Source organism: Polypterus senegalus, chromosome 6, assembly GCF_016835505.1.
Source record: "Polypterus senegalus isolate Bchr_013 chromosome 6, ASM1683550v1, whole genome shotgun sequence".
In the NCBI taxonomy this organism is placed as follows: domain Eukaryota; kingdom Metazoa; phylum Chordata; class Cladistia; order Polypteriformes; family Polypteridae; genus Polypterus; species Polypterus senegalus.
Window position 1 is genome coordinate 183223916 of NC_053159.1, and position 19648 is coordinate 183243563.

A 19648-nucleotide genomic window follows, 5' to 3' on the forward strand; every position below is an offset into this window, starting at 1 on the left:
ACAACTAGTACTACTACTGCTCCTCTTCCTCTTACTCAATTGCTGTTTCTCTTACTCTATTACTACTACTCTATTACTACAACTTCCACATACTACTGCTTCTACTAATAATAATAAATGTACTCTTTAACATACTGCAACTACAGGGTGCTGTAGGGTTAGTGCTGCTGTCTCACAGTAAGGAGACCAGGGCTCGTATCCCCGGTCTTCCTTGGTGAAGTATGCATGTTTCCCCGTGACTGCATGGGTATCCTCTGTGTGCTCTGGTTTCCTATCACAGTCCAAAGAAATACAGGTTGGGAAGACTGGCAGTGCTAAATGGGCCTGTGTGTGTGTGTGAGTGAGTGAGACAGAGTGTTTACCTTTCAATAGACTGTGCCCTATGTAGGGGTTGTTCCTGCCTTGTGCTCTGTGCTTGCTGGGATTGGCTCCAGGCCCCCAAGGCCCTACTCAGAATTAAGTAGGCTTAGAAGATGGTATGGTACAGTGATAGATAATAAAGGCACTATATTATAGATAGATAGATAGATAGATAGATAGATAGATATGAAAGGCACTATATGATAGATAGATAGATAGATAGATAGATATGAAAGGCACTATATAATGATAGATAGATAGATAGATAGATAGATGTGAAAGACACTATATAATGATAGATAGATAGATAGAAAGATAGATAGATATATAGATAGATAGATGTGAAAGGCACTATATAATAATAGATAGATAGATGTGAAAGACACTATATAATAATAGATAGATAGATAGATAGACTCCATGACTTTGATCCCACCGAGCTGCCACCATCATCCACTGGACTGTCTTAAAGTCAAACTTTTTCAGCAGCTTCAAGCCGTCAGTAAGCCTGAAGTGCGCCTCCCGTTGTGCAGGGCTAATAAAATCAAAAGAAAAGCAAGCAGGAGGAGGACAGATGGCTGCAGATGAAATGAAGCAGGGAATTGGGAGACGCCGAGAGGTGCATCCAGAAATAAATGGGTACAGAGCCTTAAAGAAACGGCAGTGCTTTACACAGGAGATGTGCAGTGCATCTGTTCAACAGATTTTATACACACTGGAATGTTATAAACATTGATGCCAGACGCCATCCATGCATCCCAAAGTGCCATCACGTCCGTGTTTATATCCCTGAAAATGAAATAAATGATTTCACCAGCTATTTAAATATTTAGAAATATATGACACCAATATTTTTGGTTTTCCGGTGGTCCATGTTTGGGTTTCTCATTATACAAAATGTCTTTTAATTTTAGGAACATAATTAAACAGTGATGAAGTCATGTATATGTGTAGGTAATATATTGTCAGTGGTTTGTCTCACATATTCTGGGTATTTCAGGAATTTGCCAAGTAAAAGCCGGGTGAAGGGCGCGAGTAAACAAAGGCAAGAGGTTTAACATGGGAAAGTGAAATGAATTCTGGGTAAATTATTCACTCAGTGTGTTTGCACTGGTCCATCCATTCATTTCAAAATCCACATTTCCAGGTAAGAGTCAAAAGGGAGCTGCTAAGTATACTACTGGGCATGACGTGGGAAAAAAGCTCCCAGAATGTCACCAGAAACTTCCATAAGCGCTGTGGACTTTACAAGACAAGTGAACCAGTTAGAAGACATTTAAGTAGTGACTTATAAAATATATGAACAATTCAACAGCTTCTTAAAAAAGAGCAGACATTCGTTTTGCAGGGGTTTTATGTCTGAGACATGTCTAAATAGACACTGATAGATAGATAGATAGATAGATAGTTAGATAGTGTGGAGCCGACCCGGACACAGACAGGCGGACATGTTGTTAAAATACAACCACACGTTTATTTTACAATTATTATTTACAATAATGGTCACTCAGACCCAGTCAAATGTGCACAATACCCCAACAATCTCAGTCCTGGTCCTTCTTCTCGGGCCACCTCCACTCTCCTCTCTTGCTTCGTCCTTCCTCCTCCCGACTCCAGCTCCGAATGAATGGAGACGGCCCCTTTTATATGGTTCCCGGATGAGCACCAGGTGTTCCCGGCATTCCTCCTCTGGCCACGCCCCAGCGTGGCGGAAGTGCCGGCTGTCCTCCCGGCAGCTCTCCGGGCGCCATCCTAAATCTTCCCCCCAGCACTTCCTGGTGTGGCGGAAGTGCTGGGGTAACAGGTCCCCAAGGCATTAGGGCGCCTCCTGGCGGTGACCACGGGCCCCTACAGGGTGGAGCTTCCATGCCCTGTACCCGTGGCCCCCAGAGCAACCAGGAAGGCGGCCCCCACGTGATCCAGGGTGGGCTCTGACCCTCTTCCGGTCCCTCACGGTGTCCCGGCCGGGTCGTTGCCTCTGGCATCCCTGACAATAGATAGATAGATAGATAGATAGTGTCACAGACAGCCCGGGCCCTTACCTGGCCAGGACGTTTCTTCCTTGTTGGTCCGGGAAACATGCATTAACAGAGCATTACCTCCCCCAGAATGCTAGATGACAGCCCCCATGGGTGGCAGTGGTGCTTCGGACTCCCGCAGGGCTTCATGGGAGATGGAGTTGGATAGAGCCCTTTTGGGATTCAGAGGTGCTACCAGGGCGTGTTGTAGCTGTTCCTGAGTCCATGTGGACGGTTCTTCCTCAACACACAGAAGTGCAGCCGGACGTTGGGTAACAAGCACCTGGAGCACTTCCGGGTGACTTATATAAGGGGTCAACAGAGACCACTCGGTGAGCCAGAGTCAGGAGGAGGGAGACAAAGCTTGCCAAGGAGGAGTGGAGAAGAAAAAAGAAGTGTCTCCCATGTCTGCCCGTGTCAGTTTGGGTGACTGGCACGCCCCCTAGTGGTTTTGTCACAATAATTATACAGTTATTTTAGTATAGTCGCCATTACAGATGTGTGCTAGTTTACTGGGAGTGGTCTTTTTAAGCAGACCCTTTTTGCCTCACTTTATGTTTTACTATCATTAATTTGCTTCTTTCGTTTTTTATAAATTTTCATATCTTTATTTTAAAGATTCTGCTTTAGCTTTGTTTTTTTTTTCCTGGAACGGCATCTTTGAAATATTTTGGAAGATTTAAGTTAGAGGCCAAAGCATATCTGTGAAATTCGGGTTCAGGTTCTCTGGAGTGAGGCCTATTTCTGGACAGGCTATGGAAGGCTTTGGCATGGTTTAGGGGTCTTTTAGGAGACCACTCTTCCTTTTTACTATTTGGAATGGGCTTATTTCATGACAGGATGACAGGATGGATGGATTGATTGGGACAGGCTTCTAGTCCACACAGAGAATAGCACCCGAGCTGAGCTACTACCCAGGACTTGCCATCGGTATTTTATATTTTCATTCCCTCGGATTGTTATTTTTGTTTTTTGTCTGCTTTGTAATTAGCAGATGCCCAGGTGACTTCCTCAACCTTCCCAATTTCTAATACACAATGCTATGCTGTAGGGTTTGAAATTCATATTTCCCAAACTTTCCTCATATGAGATTTTTTGTGAATACTTCTTGTCTTTCTAGGCGACTCTCAGCATGCCTCTTATGTCTTTCCTCAGCATCCTCTTGTTGTCCTACATCTCTTGATCGCATTTGACTGAGCAATCGAAATGAAACTGACCTATCAGACCAAAGCCAAACTGACCAATCAGATGAAGGAACTGATCACACAAACACACACACACACAGTAGTATTTTATCATATAGTAGATTTGTACGTATTGTGATCTTATGTTCTTATGTTTTATAGTCCTTGTGTTATGAGATGTTGTAATGTGGTGAGGTGCCCCTCAGGTTCAGCCTTAAAGTCATCTCTCTGGATGTTTTCCTGCCGTCCACTTCTGGTTTCTTCAATCAGCATAACAGCAGGCTGAAGAGCAACCAAAATCTGTAACATACTTTTCTCCTGTCTTAAAAGGACAATAACAATTGTGATGGACACACAGGTGTCAGAAAGCCCAAACCCCGACATGAAAACAGAATCATAGTCCTGGGTTCAAATAAAGGTTGTTTATTAACCAAAAAACACCTCAAATATGGTACAAAAAGCATAATCCACAGGTTTTCCTCTCCTCCTAATAACTCTATTCTTACCGCACTGCCCTCCTCCAGTCAAGTGTTGCCTCTCTACCTCCCAGCTCCGACTCGCCTGAATAAGGAAGTCCGGTCCCTTTTATTACAAACCCTGGAGTACCTGCAGTGCCAGTGCAGTGCAGTGTCTCCCTACAGCGCCCTCTCATGGCACCCACTGACCCCAGCAGGGCTGCTCTGCCAGACTACATATCCCAGCATGCCCTGCTGGTTCCTTACTGTTGCACCGAACTCTGGGGCTGCTGCCATCTAGTGTGTTGGGGAAATAAAAAACCTCCATCCACATCTTCTCTTTTTAATGGGCTGTCCGTCAACCCTTTCTGGTCCTTTCTTCCCGGTCTGCTCCTTTTCCTGGCCGGGATGCCCATCCAGCCCATGTGGCATCTACACAACGAACACAGAGCGGAACATTTACTTGGTAACGCGTTAATGACCCCATCACTTCTTCTCAAGAAAATATGCAACTTCTCATTAAACTGAGAGCCCCAGTCCTCCCAAGGCCAACGGTCAGATAATGAGCTCTTCTCAATTTCAGTCAATTGCGGAATATTTAAGATGAAATTAAAAGACATTCTTTTTTTTTTATATATATATATCATGTGTCATTAAGTCCCATGAATCACAATGGCGGGACCGCATTAGCATATGTAACAAAAGTTTAGAAATCAAACCTTTCCTCTGCTTGTAAGTGACTGTAGAATTCTATTAAAGTAACATTTATAAAAATAAGCATCCAAAAAAAAAAGTGAGCTCCACGCTGAGAATAATTAAAATCTTTGTACGCGTCCATAAAATATATACCTCATCCTACAGCCCTATATGACCTGCGTTGTGAAGGAGGGTCGGTTATGTCAGTTCAGCCATGTGGCGCAGTTACCTGAGGGCGATTATCATTGTTGAGGACGCGAGTGACTGGACCAGGTCAAGGGGACGCCCACATGACACCTGGCTGTGCCAGATAGAGGGTCATTTCTGGTGGGTGGAATGGACCACGTGTCTGCCTGAGGGGGTTGCCAGGCATGACCTGAGATGATGACTGAACTCCTTCAGTACTGTGTCTCATTGGAGAATCCTTGGGTACCGCTGGTTTGGCTTTGTGTTACTCATGGAGTCCTGAATGAGGTACATGGCCTGCACTGTGAGGGAGAATCAGTTACGGCACTATGGCCATGTGATGTGATTCCCAGAGGGTGATCCGGCTCTCAGGACCCTCATTGTGGAGGACCCGATGGCTGGACCAGGCCAAGGGGACGCCCACGTGACACCTGGCTGTGGCAGATAGAGGGTCATTTCTGGAGAGTGGTCTGAACTGCATGTTTGCCTGGATGGGTTGCCAACCAGGATCACGATCTGTTTCATCATGTGGTGAGTATGGCAATGTGCTATACCAGTGCAAGCTCCCCAACCTGAACTATAACCCTATGGGAATTTTCAAAATTAGAGAAATGGAGCTGATAAGTGAAAGAGTCTCTGTCCATTACTGAACATGTCTCACACATTTGAGGGCCACAACAGATAGACAGATAGAAAGATAGATAGATAGATAGATATGAAAGGCACTATATGATAGATAGATAGATAGATAGATATGAAAGGCACTATATGATAGATAGATAGATAGATAGATATGAAAGGCACTATATGATAGATAGATAGATAGATAGATAGATAGATAGATAGATAGATAGATAGATAGATAGACATGAAAGGCACTATAAACAATAGACTTACAGATACTATAAGACCCCGTGTATAATAGATAGTAGGCAGTATATTCAATATATTAATGCCAAGTGTGCTACCCATCTAAGACGGGTTGAAATCAAAGTAATCAATATAGATAGATTGGCTCAGTATGATAGAGTTATATTATTTATAATATTTATTTATGTATACTATAGTTGTATATAGTATAATAATACTAATAATAATATAGTTTTGTGTACAAAGCCCAGTGACATTATTACTTGAATGGCACCACTTTCCAAATCCCTGGTAAAAGATGATAAAAAATGCTGTAACGATACGGCGGCCCCCAGCCCTGATACCCCTGGCTCACCTGGTCCTTCACCGGTTTGACGTGGATGAAGCGCAGTGAAGCCTCTAACATAAAACACACTTCAGCAATAACCCGCTTCATAAGCGACCCCAACATCACCGGGATATGATTTCAGTGTTTGAAGATGTCATTTTTTAATGGTTGGTTATTGCTGTGTGTTTAACGAGGTTGCGGTCATTTGCTTATTAATTGCCTCATTATAATTAAAGCTAGTAAAGCAACTAACTGAACTGTGTAGCCACTCAGGACGTGAGGAGTAAGGCAAACATGACTCAGTATATTTCATGGGGTTCAAAAGGCTGCAGAATAAGTGACACGAGTCCCATTCAAATTACATCCTGGTTACCTTGTACTGCGGATTACGTGGTCTTTTCTGCATATCGTTTTGTGGTTTAATGGAGGGATTGTGGCCCCCTAGTGGCTAACATATAAAACACAAGGATGTCATTCAGTACAGTGCTCGCCTCTGCTCCCTGAAGTTGAACTGGTATGACCCTTCAGTTTCCAAACCTGCTTTATCTAATTTAGGATTGAGCTGACCAGAGACTACAGAATATGGAAGGACCACAGACATGGCACCAGTCCTCCACTTGGCACACTGGCACCCACACCTAGTCAGACACAACAGCCAACTACCCAAACTTTTCTTAAGGGGTTAATGTGGTAGGGAGGAAAAATTGACAAGGAAAGCATGTCATGTCAGCACAGACACTGAGCAGGCGATTTGAATTTGGTCTCCTGATGCTGAAGCAGCTGTTGCAAGCAGCTGTCCACGCTGTAATTCTGTTAATAGCCCGTAGTAAACAATAATTAAATGGATGTTATGCATGTCATTTTCACAACAGTTTTAATACTCAAACAGGTATTCCTATTTCATCCGGCCTCTGTACTCATTTAGCACTAGTGCAGTGTTGCTGAACGGCGATTCCTACACAACGATCAGCAAATTCTTCACCCACGGGGAGAAAATTCTTTCAGCTTAATTGACCGATGACAAAAGGGACCGATAAACCGAAGCAGAATTGTCTCTGAGGTAGAGCCGGAATGAACGTACAACCAGAGGACGTGGCGTCAATGTGACATTGAAGACTGAGTGGGCTGCCTGGAGCGGCGTTACTGCTGTGTCCTGTTGGTTTCGAGGGGTGAAGGCGTTTGGACTTTAAACCACACAGCTCCCATCTGAGTGATCCTCAGCAAGTCACTTAACCGGGCTGCATTTATGGAAACAATTGGGATGGATCTTGATATTTTAGATCAGCGGGGACGATCAGTCAATAAGGAAAATTAAATTGAAGTCTCCTGGCTTCTCCATTTGAGGAGCATGTCCAAACCCCGCTAGTGGCCAAAGGCCGAAGAGTGACTTTGACTTACTTACTTAAGTCACAAGCTGTCATTAGTGTCACTTGAAACCCACCTGTCTGGTGTGAAACAGACAGACACAGACTCCAGATGTCCCAAAAACATGCACTGTTTATTAGAACAGTTGCGCACACACTATACCACCACAAATCACAAGGCTCAGTTCAGTCCTCTTTTCTTTTCAGCCGCCTCCACTCCTCTATCGCAAGCTCCGTCTTCTCCCTCCCGACTCCGGCTCCCCAAATGAAGTGAGGCAGCCCCTTTTATGGCACACCCCAATTTGCTCCAGATGCTCCCTGATGATCTTCCGACAGCACTTCCTGGTGTGGTGGAAGTGCTGCAGTCCATAATCGGGAAATATCCAGGCGCCCCTCACAGGGTTGAACTTCTCAGCTTTGTACCCATAGCCCGGATGCTATCCAGGGTTGCTGCCCTCTTGCGCACCAGGGACGATATGGCCCCTCTGCCGGTCCTTCCCTTCTCAAGGTGTCCCGGGGGGGCAAGGTCCCTGGTCACCTGCCACACTGGGTTATCTGGGTGACCAGAGATGGTCGAGAAGTCCAATCTGTGAGACACAAGTGAAGTGAAGTTTTTCTTCTCATTTTCTGAAACATCACTTTTCCCGTTGTAGGTTACGATGCCAGCAGCAGGCCAAGCAGGTCTGTCTCAGACGGCTCTGTCCCCAGCTATGGATTCCAGCTCTTTGTGGGGAATTCCCAGGCAATTCCAAGAGATAATCCCTCCAGTGTGGCCAGGGTCTGCCCACTGACTAATTGAGGAGTTAGGGATGTTCAAGGTGGTATCCTACCCCAGGGATGCGAGAAAGAAGACAGGAGGACAACCGACCCCAAGGGGTCTGCCCTCTAGCATCCCAGGGGAGGTATTGCCTCACCGATGCTCTCTCTCCCCCAGTCGTTCCATTCTGTTGGCATCCCACCCATCACAACGTATATTTTGCAATTCACATTTTGACAAACGTACCTGCTAGTTTTTCCAACGTTACGTTGACTCTGACATTATCATTGTAACTAGACATCAGAAAACACACATAACGCCTGCGACAATGTATTGTTCACATGTTACCACCAGTCCACTGATGTCTTCGAATGCCAATGTACAGTATAATCTGTTCTTAACACTAGAATTACCAAAGCCAACGAAAAAACTCGTAAATCCGTCCCACCTTAAATCCCTTCGCACCTCTCCATCAGCGTCTTTTGTCTTGTAAATGTGTTGATAAGCAGTAAGCAGCCTGCTATCACATCCCCCACTGGAGCACAGTTTTCTCAGCTCAAGTTTGTTTACCTGCGTGTCAGTTGCTTGGAGTTGTATAGAGTGAGAAGTCAAGCAAAATGACACCTTTTATAAATACTATATCGTTATTTGGAACACTTTCATTTCATGTGTGTTCCGTGTCTACAACGATCTATGAAAACACATTGTTAAAACAGAAACGTTTTTCATGTTTTAGTAAAAATTGACAAAATGTAGACATGAAGTGTATATAATGTGTGAAGCCTGAAGTCCAAATATCAAATAAACACTTTCACAAAAGGTACAAATATAACAAAACAACCGCAGAAAAAGAACCAGTGTTAGGGTGCGACATTCACACCCCTTTGATACGACCGCTTCGGTGGCGCAATGGTATCAACTGTTGACTGGTAATCAAAACTTCACGGGGACGAGTCCGTTTTGAGAAGTGAGCTGCTCTTATTCTTACTATTTTAGAATAAAAACATACATTTGATTCCAGTCTGTAAGAGCCGGTGTAAATTTATGATACTTGTAAAGGTTAGCTTTGTTTTTTTTTATTCAGTTTTATTCTCTCAGTCGCGTTCACGAAACCCCGATCTGACACTGCTGTTTTCACATAAAGACGCGCTATAGCAGAGGTGAACTCAGATGATGACGAGGGTTCTACATCAGAGAAAGAATGCACGTCACACTTTTGCCATCGCTGTACTTTCTATATGTACAAGGGAAACTCAGCAGTTTACTTGTGACTTTACATTGTAGGAAAAAAAAGTAAATAAATCAAGGTAAATAGGTAAATGACATTCGATCTGGCTTTTATATACAACGTACAGTGATGGCAGCTTCCATGTGCAACTATAGACTCTTCAGTACGCTAGCAAATCTCCACTCTAGTGTTTCGATCTGGACGGTGTATGTGCCCAAAAAAGAAGTCAGACTTTCATGGCATACACATGTATTTTTTGAGCATGTCTGTGTCGATCAAACACAGGAAGCTCTGCAGTCTTACTTGTGACTTTATGCTGTAGGAAGTAAGTAAACAAATCAAGGTAAATAACATTCGATCTGGCTTTTATGTAAGTAACATATAAATATTAATGTTTTGGGACCGATTTTTCCCTGTTTAATGGGTTATGTTAATTTTGAACAGAGGCAAATGTACCCTCTGCACACCTTTATATGTTTTAAATGAAGCCTTTTTAGGAGACTCTTTGGCTGTAGACAGTTACCTGAAGTTTGCTGTCTTTCAGATCAGAGTAATGAGAGCAGCTCTGATCTTTGCAGTTCATAATCCCCACCCCTAATTTGGGCTCTGCCTTCATGAAGCGTTTGATTGGTTTAGAAAGGCGACACTCAGTCAGCCGGTTAACTATTCCCATTGTCACACACGGGCACATGGGAGGCAGCTAAAGGGCTCAAATGATGGTAATTCCACACCTGACCAGGGGTTGGCAGAGTGCACTAACCCTTTCTCTCATTTTCCTCTGCAGACCAGTTATGGGAAATTCTACCTGGCTCAGATGACATCACTTCCTGTTCCGGCCCAGATGACACCACTTCCGGTTTTGACCCTAATGACGTCTCTTCTGATCCTGGCCCAGATGACATCACTTCCGGATCCCCGACCCAGAGGACCTCATTTCCAGTTCCGACTCTGCTGACCTCACTTCACTTATGTCTAACCATCAAACCGCCATTTTGTTTCATCCAGTCAGTTCTGTTTTGGACCCTGTGAAAGAAGCCCAGCTGCAGACAGATGCAGGACACACACAGAAGTCCAAAATCGCACATGCAATGCACAAATTACCAACTGTGCTCATTCCTTTGTTCTCTCTGTCTCTTTTCCTCTCTTCTCCTGCCGCCTCCTCTCCTCTACTCGCCAACTCTGTCCTCTGCTTCCCGACTGCGGCTCCCCAAATGGAGTGAGGTGGCCCCTTTTATGTGGTACCCAGATGTGCTCCAGGTGCGCCTTGATGCACTTCCTGCAGCACTTCCTGGTGTGGCAGGAAGTGCCCCATGGGCACCCAGAAGCACTCCAGGTGCATTCGGTTCATCTTCCGGCAGCACTTCCTGGGGTGGCAGAAGTGGTGCAGTCCATGACTCCGGAATGATCCTGGCGTCCCCTGGCGGTGCCCATGGGCCCCAACAGGGTTGGGCTTCTAAGCTCCAGTCCCAATGTAATTCAGGGGGAGCTGCCCTCTTGCGTCCCATGGAAGATATTGCCTCTATCCCAGTCCTTAAGTTTTCCAGGCGTCCTGGCCGGGCAAGGGTCCCAATTGTCTGCCACAACACAAATCTGTAAACAGCTGACATTTAATTGCCTACGTTGCAGCCAGATTTCATGTATAAGGGTGGCTGCCCCCAAACCTTTTCTATGGCATCTGTCTGTTTATTTGAGAACACCCACTTTTAAGCAAAATTCGCTCATGGTGGTCTCTGTCTGACTAATTATTCCGTGACTGCTCTTTTTTATCTTTGGCTAAGTCTGAAGTTTTCTTTTTTTAGTAATCCTTGCATGTGTTTCAGGGTGGTTGTTGGTGTTTGTTATAATATTTCTTTGTTTATTTATCGGGTTTTTGTAAAAAGCTAAATTCCCCCCTTGAGAGGAAAAAAATGTCTCTCAGTCTACAGTGGAGTGAGAAAGGATTCAGACCCCTTCACTGTTATGCTTTGTACATTGAATACGAAAGGGATACACTTGACATTTTTGACCATCGATCTTGTGACAAGTGGTCCGTGGCGCTGTGCTGATTTTAAATAAATAATGGCGGCTAACAAGAGAGAGGTTAGGAGCAGGCGCTGATACAGCGCATTGGCGCGCCCACCACATGACAAACAATACAATACAATTTATTTTTGTATATCGCCCAAAATCACACAAGGAGTGCCGCAATGGGCTTTATCAGGCCCTGCCTCTTGACAAAAAAACCCTTGAGGGGAAAAAATAAAAATGGAAGCAAACTTGGGAATGGACCCTTTTCTAGGTAGGTTGGGTGTGCAATGGGTGTCATAAAGAAGGGCGTCAATACAATACAACACAATACACAGAACAGAACAAATCCTCAATACAATAAAAAGTTTACAAGTATAGAGCAGAATTCAATTGCAGAGGATATCCCATAATACGATTTGGATTTGTTTAGAGTCCTGGAGACCTCATTCATCAAACTGCCTCCTCCAATTGGCCACTCCACAGCTGAGTCAGCGCTGGGCCAGCCAATCCGATGAAAGGACCCCTCTCCCTGCCAATTCCTGTGATCCTCCTTCAGGGATGACTTTACCTTAGGCGGGCAAAACAACTTGGCAGGTGGGCCAAGTGGCACATTTGAGTACCTAGAAGAGAAACAGAACAGGCGAGGGTTAGTAACAAATTGTAACTGTCATATTATTTATGTTTTAGTGCTAATGACTAACAACAGAGATGCAGTCTATACAGTTAATCAGCCAACTCAGGATCCCAGCTTAGGACCCGAGTGCAGCCATGCAGCGGGTGACACCTCAGGACCACACCAGTGTGGAACAATGTGAGGTTTTTTTTTATGGTGGCTGGTGTGCCAATTCTGCCACCAAACCCCAGGTTTTCCTTGCAGGTTGGAGGGCCCACCTGCAGATTAATGTCATACTCAGGATGGAGCAATTGCAGGTTAAGGGTCTCTCTCAAGGGCCCAACGAAGTAGAGTCACTTTTGGCATTTTACAGGATTCGAACCAGCAACCTTCCAATTGCCAGTGCAGATCAGAGCCACCACTCTGCCCCTTGTGTGAAAATGATTCGATATCTCTAAGCTCAGATGGTTGTGAGTTCCAGAGAAACTGAATGCTTTGCTCCCCATGGTGGTAAGACGAATGAAGGGGACAGTCAAGTGGATAGAGGAAGAGGATCTAAGGGTGTGGGAGGGAAAGACAACATGGAGGAGGTCAGACAGATATGGAGGGGCGAGGTTGTGGATGGTCTTAAAAGTTAGAAGGATTTTGAATTGAATGTGGATCTTAACTGGAAGCCAGTGAAGCTGCTGCGAGACAGGAGTGATATGGTGAATAGAGGGGGCTCTAGTAATGATGCGGGCAGGCAGCTGAATTCTGGAGCAGTTGAAGCTTATAAAGAGATTTGCGAGAACGACCAAAGAGAAGGGAATTGCAATAATCCAGGCTATGAACGAGGATAGCAGTGGTGTGGGGTGAACACGATTAACGTCACGCAAGTGGAAATAAGCAGACCAGGAGATGTTACTGATGTGGGACTGAAAAGATAAAAAGTACTGTCAAGGATGACACCCAGACTCTTAACTTGTGGGGAAGGGGAGATAGAGGAATTATCAATAACAAAGGAAAAGATGATCAGTTTTGGATACTGTTGATTTTGTACCAATGGGGAGAACCTCAGTTTTGTCACAATTTAATTGAAGAAAACTAGGATTTGATTTCTGCAACGCAATCAATAAGCGAGGAAGGTGGAAAGGAAGCAGTAGGTTTGCTAGTGAGATAGAGCTGGGTGTCATCAGCATAACAGCGCAAGGTAATGTTATATTTATGAAAGATATTACCAAGGGGAAAGAGGTAATTAATGAAAAGGAGGGGTCCCAGGACAGAGCCCACCTGAAATAACAGCGGTGGGTTGGGATGTGAAAGTTTTAAGCTGAACAAACTGAGTGCGGCCTGCGAGGTAGGATCTGAACCAATCGAGTGGAGTGTGGGTAATGCCAGTCGAAGATAATCTATTGAGACGAGTAGTGTGACAAATAGTGTCAAAGGCTGCACTCAGATCAAGGAGGATGAGGATGGTAATTAAACCAGAATCAGCTACCATAAGGAGGTCATTCTGATAAATTTTAATTAATATAGCACCTTTTACATGCTCAAGATTTTTGATTGTTTTTAATAAACGCACTGGAGCACGTTTGCACCAAGCCCTTGCTATGTTTGTGTGTTGTGTCCTCATCTGCTGGCTCACCCATCGGGTATGTCATCGGCGGTAGCGGGTTCAAGAGGCTCCCTACAGAAATTGGGAGTGTGGAGCCGACCCACAACATTACAAATCTTCACTCAATAACCCAAAATAATAATAAAGAGGGGGTATAGGGAGGTTTTCAGTCCCTTCATTCAGTACTTTGCAGAAACCAGAAATTCCATCTTCTTGGAAAGTCGTCAACAGCTTTGGACACCTGGATTTGGACAGTTTATCTCATTCTTCAAGCTCCATTAGATGGGATGGGAAACATCTGTGAACTGCCATCTTCAGGGTTTCTCAACTCATATCCTATGGGGTTTAAGTTTGGACCACTCAAGGTCTTGCCTTGAAACCAGTTGGCTGTATGCTTCTGGCTGAATGGTGACCCATCAAGAACCTTTCTGTATTTGGCTGCACTCATCCTTCCTTCAGTTATTATTAAGTTCCATGTCCCTACTGCTGAGTAGTCCTCCATAGTACAGGTACTCATCGATTAACAACCTAAGTGCTTTATGAGTCTCCAGCTTACGACTTTTATCATGTCTTGCGTCAGGCGTTGTGAGTGTTGCTAAACTGGGCCTACGACCGTTTTCGTCACACCAGCTCTCTTCTTCCTGCTATCTCTAGTCGGTGTTGCCGTGTGCCGTGACTCATTCTTCTCAATCTCAGCTTATTACCTGCAGCGCTTCCGACTACATTCAGTGGCTTCGACTTCGTTCAGCTTATTATCGATGGTGATGATAAATTATAACTCTATCAATCAACACTAAAGGATAAACTCAAACAATAAACACTAACACCAATGTCCGAAGCACTCCAGTTTAGCAGGAGCAGTTGATGATGGTTGTGTGAATGAAACACTCCGTGAAGAGAGTTAAAAAAAATGATGTAGAGTTTTGTCCTACCAGGAACCTGATGCGGTGAGGGGTTTGAGATGTTTGTTTGTTTTGGGCACTCCCTTGGGCGAAGACGCAACCAATCAGACATCCATGCAGAAAACTGCCATCTAATTATGGGTATGAGACGTATTCACAAACAGATGGATAATCGCGATCCCCACGGCATCTTTAAGCTTTCCTTTTTAAAAGTCCTATCTTGCAAATCTTCTTCCCAGCAGCCCCTACACCATCTGAAGCTGTCCAATAATATTACAGTCATATGAAAACGTTTGTGAACCCCTCTCAGCCTGCAAAATAATTAACTCTCCTTTCAACAATAAAGATAGCAGTGGTATGTCTTTTATTTCCTAGGAACATCTGAGTACTGCGGTGTTTTCTGAACAAAGATTTTTAGTGACGCAGTATTTAGTTGTATGAAATTAAATCAAATGTGAAAAACTGGCTGTGCACAAATGTGGGTCCCCTTGTCATTGTGCTGACTTGAATGCCTGTCACTGCTCAATGCTGATTACTTACAACACCAAATTGGTTGGATGAGCTCGTTACGCCTTGAACTTCATAGACAGGAGTGTCCAATCATGAGTGGTAAAAGGTATTTAAGGAGGTCAATCGCAAGTTGTGCTTCCTTCCCTTTGACTCTCCTCTGAAGAGTGACAGACAGCATGGGATCCTCAAAGCAACTCTCCAAAGATCTGAAAACAAAGATTGTTGAGTCTCCTGGTTTAGAGGAAGGCTACAAAAAGCGATCTCAGATGTTTTAACTGTCAGTTTCAACTGTAAGGAATGGAATCAAGAAATGGAAGGCCACAGGCACAGGTCTGGCAGACCAAGAAAAATGAAGGAGCGGCATATGGAGAGGCAGGATTGTGACAATGGTTACAGACAACCCACAGATCACCTCCAAAGACCTGCGAGAACATCTCGCTGCAGATGGTGTATCTGGACATCGTTCTACAATTCAGCGCAATTTGCACAAAGAACATCAGTATGGCAGGGTGATGAGAGAGAAGCCCTTTCTGCACTCACGCCACAAACAGAGTCGCTTGTTGTATGCCAATGCTTATTTAGACAGATTCATTTTGGAACAAAGTGCTTTGGACTGATGAGACAAAAATTGAGTTATCTGGTCCTAACAAAAAGTGCTTTAGATGGCAGAAGAAGAACACCGCATTTCAAGATAAACACCTTCTACCTCCTGTCAAATTTGGTGGAGGTTCCATCATGCTGTGGGGCTGTGTGGCCAGTTCAGGGACTGGGGTCCTTGTTAAAGTCGAGGGTCGGATGACTTCAATCCAATATCAATAAATTCTTCAGGATAATGTTCAAGCATCAGTCACAAAGTTAATTTACGCAAGGGTTGGATATTCCAACAAGACAATGACCCAAACACAGTTGGAAATCTACAAAGGCATTCATGCAGAGGGAGAAGTACAATGTTCTGGAATGGCCGTCACAGTCCCCTGACTTGAATATCATCAAAAATCTATGGGATGATCTGAAGCAGGCTGTCCATGCTGGGCAGCCTTTAAATTGAACTGAACTGGAGAGATTTTGTATGGAAGATTGTTCAGAAATACTGCCATCCAGAATCCAGACACTCATCAAAGACTACAGGAGGCGTCTAGCGGCTGTTAGATTAGCAAAAGGAGGCTCAACTAAGTATTGATGTCATATCTCTGTTGGGTGCCCACATTTATGCACCTGTCTAATTTTGTTATGATGCATATTGCATATTTTCTGTTAATCCAGTAAACTTAATGTCACTATTGAAATCCTACTGTGTCCATAAGACATGTCAGATATTAAAAGGAAGTTGCTACTTTGAAAGCTCAGCCAATGAGAAACAAAAATCCAAAGAATTAAGAGGGGTTCCCAAACTTTTTCTATGACTGTATAATGCTGGGGCTGCTGGCACATGTAGGAATTTTAAGTAGCGCTGCTACAACTTAAGGGTCATGTTTGAGTATGGTCCATCTTACGTCCAGATTGCCTAACGACCGGTCAGTCAGAACCAAATGTGGTCGTAAGTTACTATCTGTATGATGCTGCCACCACCAATCTTCACCACAAGGATGATATTGGGCAGTTGATGAGTGGTGCCTGGTCTTTGCTAGACATAGTGCTTCGAGTTTTGCCAAAGGGTTACATTTTTGTCTCTTTGGATCAGAGTTTCTTTGTCCTCATGTTCTCAGAGTTCCAACAGCCAGCCATATGCCTTTTACTAATGAGTGGATCCATTCCACCCACACTACCATAAAACCCTGATTAGAACATTAGAATATCTGAGACGAGAATAGGCCATTTAGCTTAACAAAGCTCTCCAGTCTTGTCCACTTATTTCTTCCAAAAACACATCGAGTCGAGTTTTGAAAGTCCCTAAATTCTTACTGTCTACAACACCACTTGGCCGCTTATTTCGAGTGTCTATCGTTCTTTGTGTAAAGAAAAACTTCCTAGTGTTAGTGTGAAATTTCCCCTTAGCGAGTTTCCAACTGTGTCCCGGTGTTCTTGATGAACTCATTTTAACGTCACCGTCTCGATCCACTGCACTAATTCCCTTTGTAATTTTCAACACTTCAGTCAGGTCTTCTCTTAATCTCCTGTAAAGGCTCAGCTCTTTTCATCTTTCCTCATAACTCATCCCCTGTAGCCCTGAATCAGCCTAGTCGCTCTTCTATGGACCATCTCTAGTGCTGCTATGTCCTTTTTGTACCCTGGAGACCAAAACTGCACACAGGACTCCAGATGAGGCCTCACCAGTGTGTTATAAAGCTGGAGCAGAACCTCCTGTGACTTGTACTCCACACATCAAGGCGCTATATAACCTGACATTCTGTTAGCCTTCTTAATGGCTTCTGAACACTGTCTGGCAGTTGATAGCTTAGAGTCCACTGCGACTCCTAAATCCTTCAATTTTCAGACCTCCCATTGTGTATGCAAACCTCACATTTTTACTTCCTATGTGTAATGCTTTACATTTGCTGACATTAATTGTCATCTACCACAAATTCACCCAACCCTTTCTGTTGTCCAGGTCCTCAAATCAGCCTAGTCACTCTTCTCTGGACCTTTTCTAGTGCTGTTATGTCCTTTTTGTAACCTGGAGACCCAAACTGCACCCAGGACTCCAGATGAGGCCTCACCAGTGTGTTATAAATCTTGAGCAGAACCTCCTGTGACTTGTACTGCACACATCAAGGCACTATATAACCTGACACTCTGTTAGTCTTCTTAATGGCTTCTGAACACTGTCTGACAGTTGATAGCTTAGAGTCCACTACGACTCCTAAAACCTTCTCATAAGATGGACTCTCGATTTTCTGACCGCCTATTGTGTACTCAAACCTAACATTTTTACTTCCTATTTACTAACATTAAATTTCATCTGGCACAAATCTGCCCAAGCCTGTATGCTATCCAAGTCCTTCTGTAATGATATAATGGATTCCAAATTATCTGCCAATCCACCTATCTTGGTATCATCTGCAAACTTAACCAGCTTGTTCCTTATATTCCTATCTAAATCAGTTCTATATATTAAAAATAGCAGCAGCCCCTGCTGCCCTCTGCTGGTCACCACTCTTCACACTGGCTAATACTGATGAGGTTCCTGTGTCTGAGCCAATTCTACACCCATCTAAAAACATCACCCTGAACTCCCACTTCTTTTAATTTGATGCCCAACCTCTCATGTGGCACCTCATCAAATACTTTCTGAAAGTCCAGATAAATAATATCATCTGCTCCACTCTGATGGAGTGCTGCTGAGATGTTCGTTCTGAGATGTCTGTTTCTTTTTGTATAAAAACATACAAGTTTCTGTAACCAGTAAACTAATATATTGTTGAAGCCTATCACATGTGTGACTAGGAGGTAGCTAAAGGGCTTGAGTAATTGTAATACCACCTCCGACCAGAGGGTGGCGGAGTTTGCTGACTGTCTTTCTCAGTTACTTGCAGATCATTCCCAGGAATACCGTGCCAGGTTCCGGCACACTCAATGACTTCACTTCCGGCCCCGAGGACATCACTTCCAGGGTCTGTCCCCAGAGATGACATCACTTCCTGAACGGGCCTTTAAAGCCGCCATCTATCTTGTCTATGATCAGTTCTGTGTTGGACTCAGTCTTGTGATCATCTCTGTTCAATCATTTAAAAACTTTTGCAGTCAGGATACATTATACGGGTGGCTGCCCCAAGCCTTTGTCATGTCTTTTTGTCATCTTTATCACAAGCCGCACCAAATGTTTCCCTGTTTTAAGAGTTTGCAAATTCGCCAGTGCTTTTTAATGGAGAATTTCGAAATTTTCCATCTGTGTACAGTGCAATCTGTTCGAGATATTTCTACGAAAATGGAACATTCCTGACAGATTTCCTTGAAGAGTTGAAGGTTGGTCCACAGGGGGCTGAGGTGTTTGATGCAGACAGACGGACAGACATGGCTATCACAATAGCTAAAATTAAAACCCCTAAGTAATGAGTTGTTGAAGTTGCGTAGAATGTTCCTCCATTTTAGGATAGACAAGTTTGCAGATCCACCCAGTGGTTTTCAATAAGAATTTTGAAATTTTAAAACTGTGTACAGCTCAATCAGTTTGAGGCATCTCAATGAAAATGGAACCATCTTGAGAAAATGTCCTTGAAGAACGGAGTGTGCCACATTTCAATAAGATTGGTCCACGGGGAAGGTGAGACAGGCAGACAGACAGACAGACGTGGCTATCACAACAGGGAAAATCAAAACACTAAAGCAATACGTCGCACAGAATGTTTCTCCGTTTTAAGATGGTCAAGTTTGAAAATCTGCAAACGCTTTTCAGTAGGAGTTTTTGAAATTTTACATCTGTGTACAGTGCAGTCTGCTCGAGAAATTTAGATGGAAATGGAACATTCTTGACAGATTTCTTTGAAGAGTTGAGTGCGTCACCTTTTAACAAGGTTGGTCCACAGGGGATTGAGGTGTTTGATGCAGACAGACAGACAGACAGAGAATTGAAACAGTACACTAATGTGTTGTAGAAAGTTGCACAGAATGTTTTAGGATAAAAAAAGTCGGCAAATTC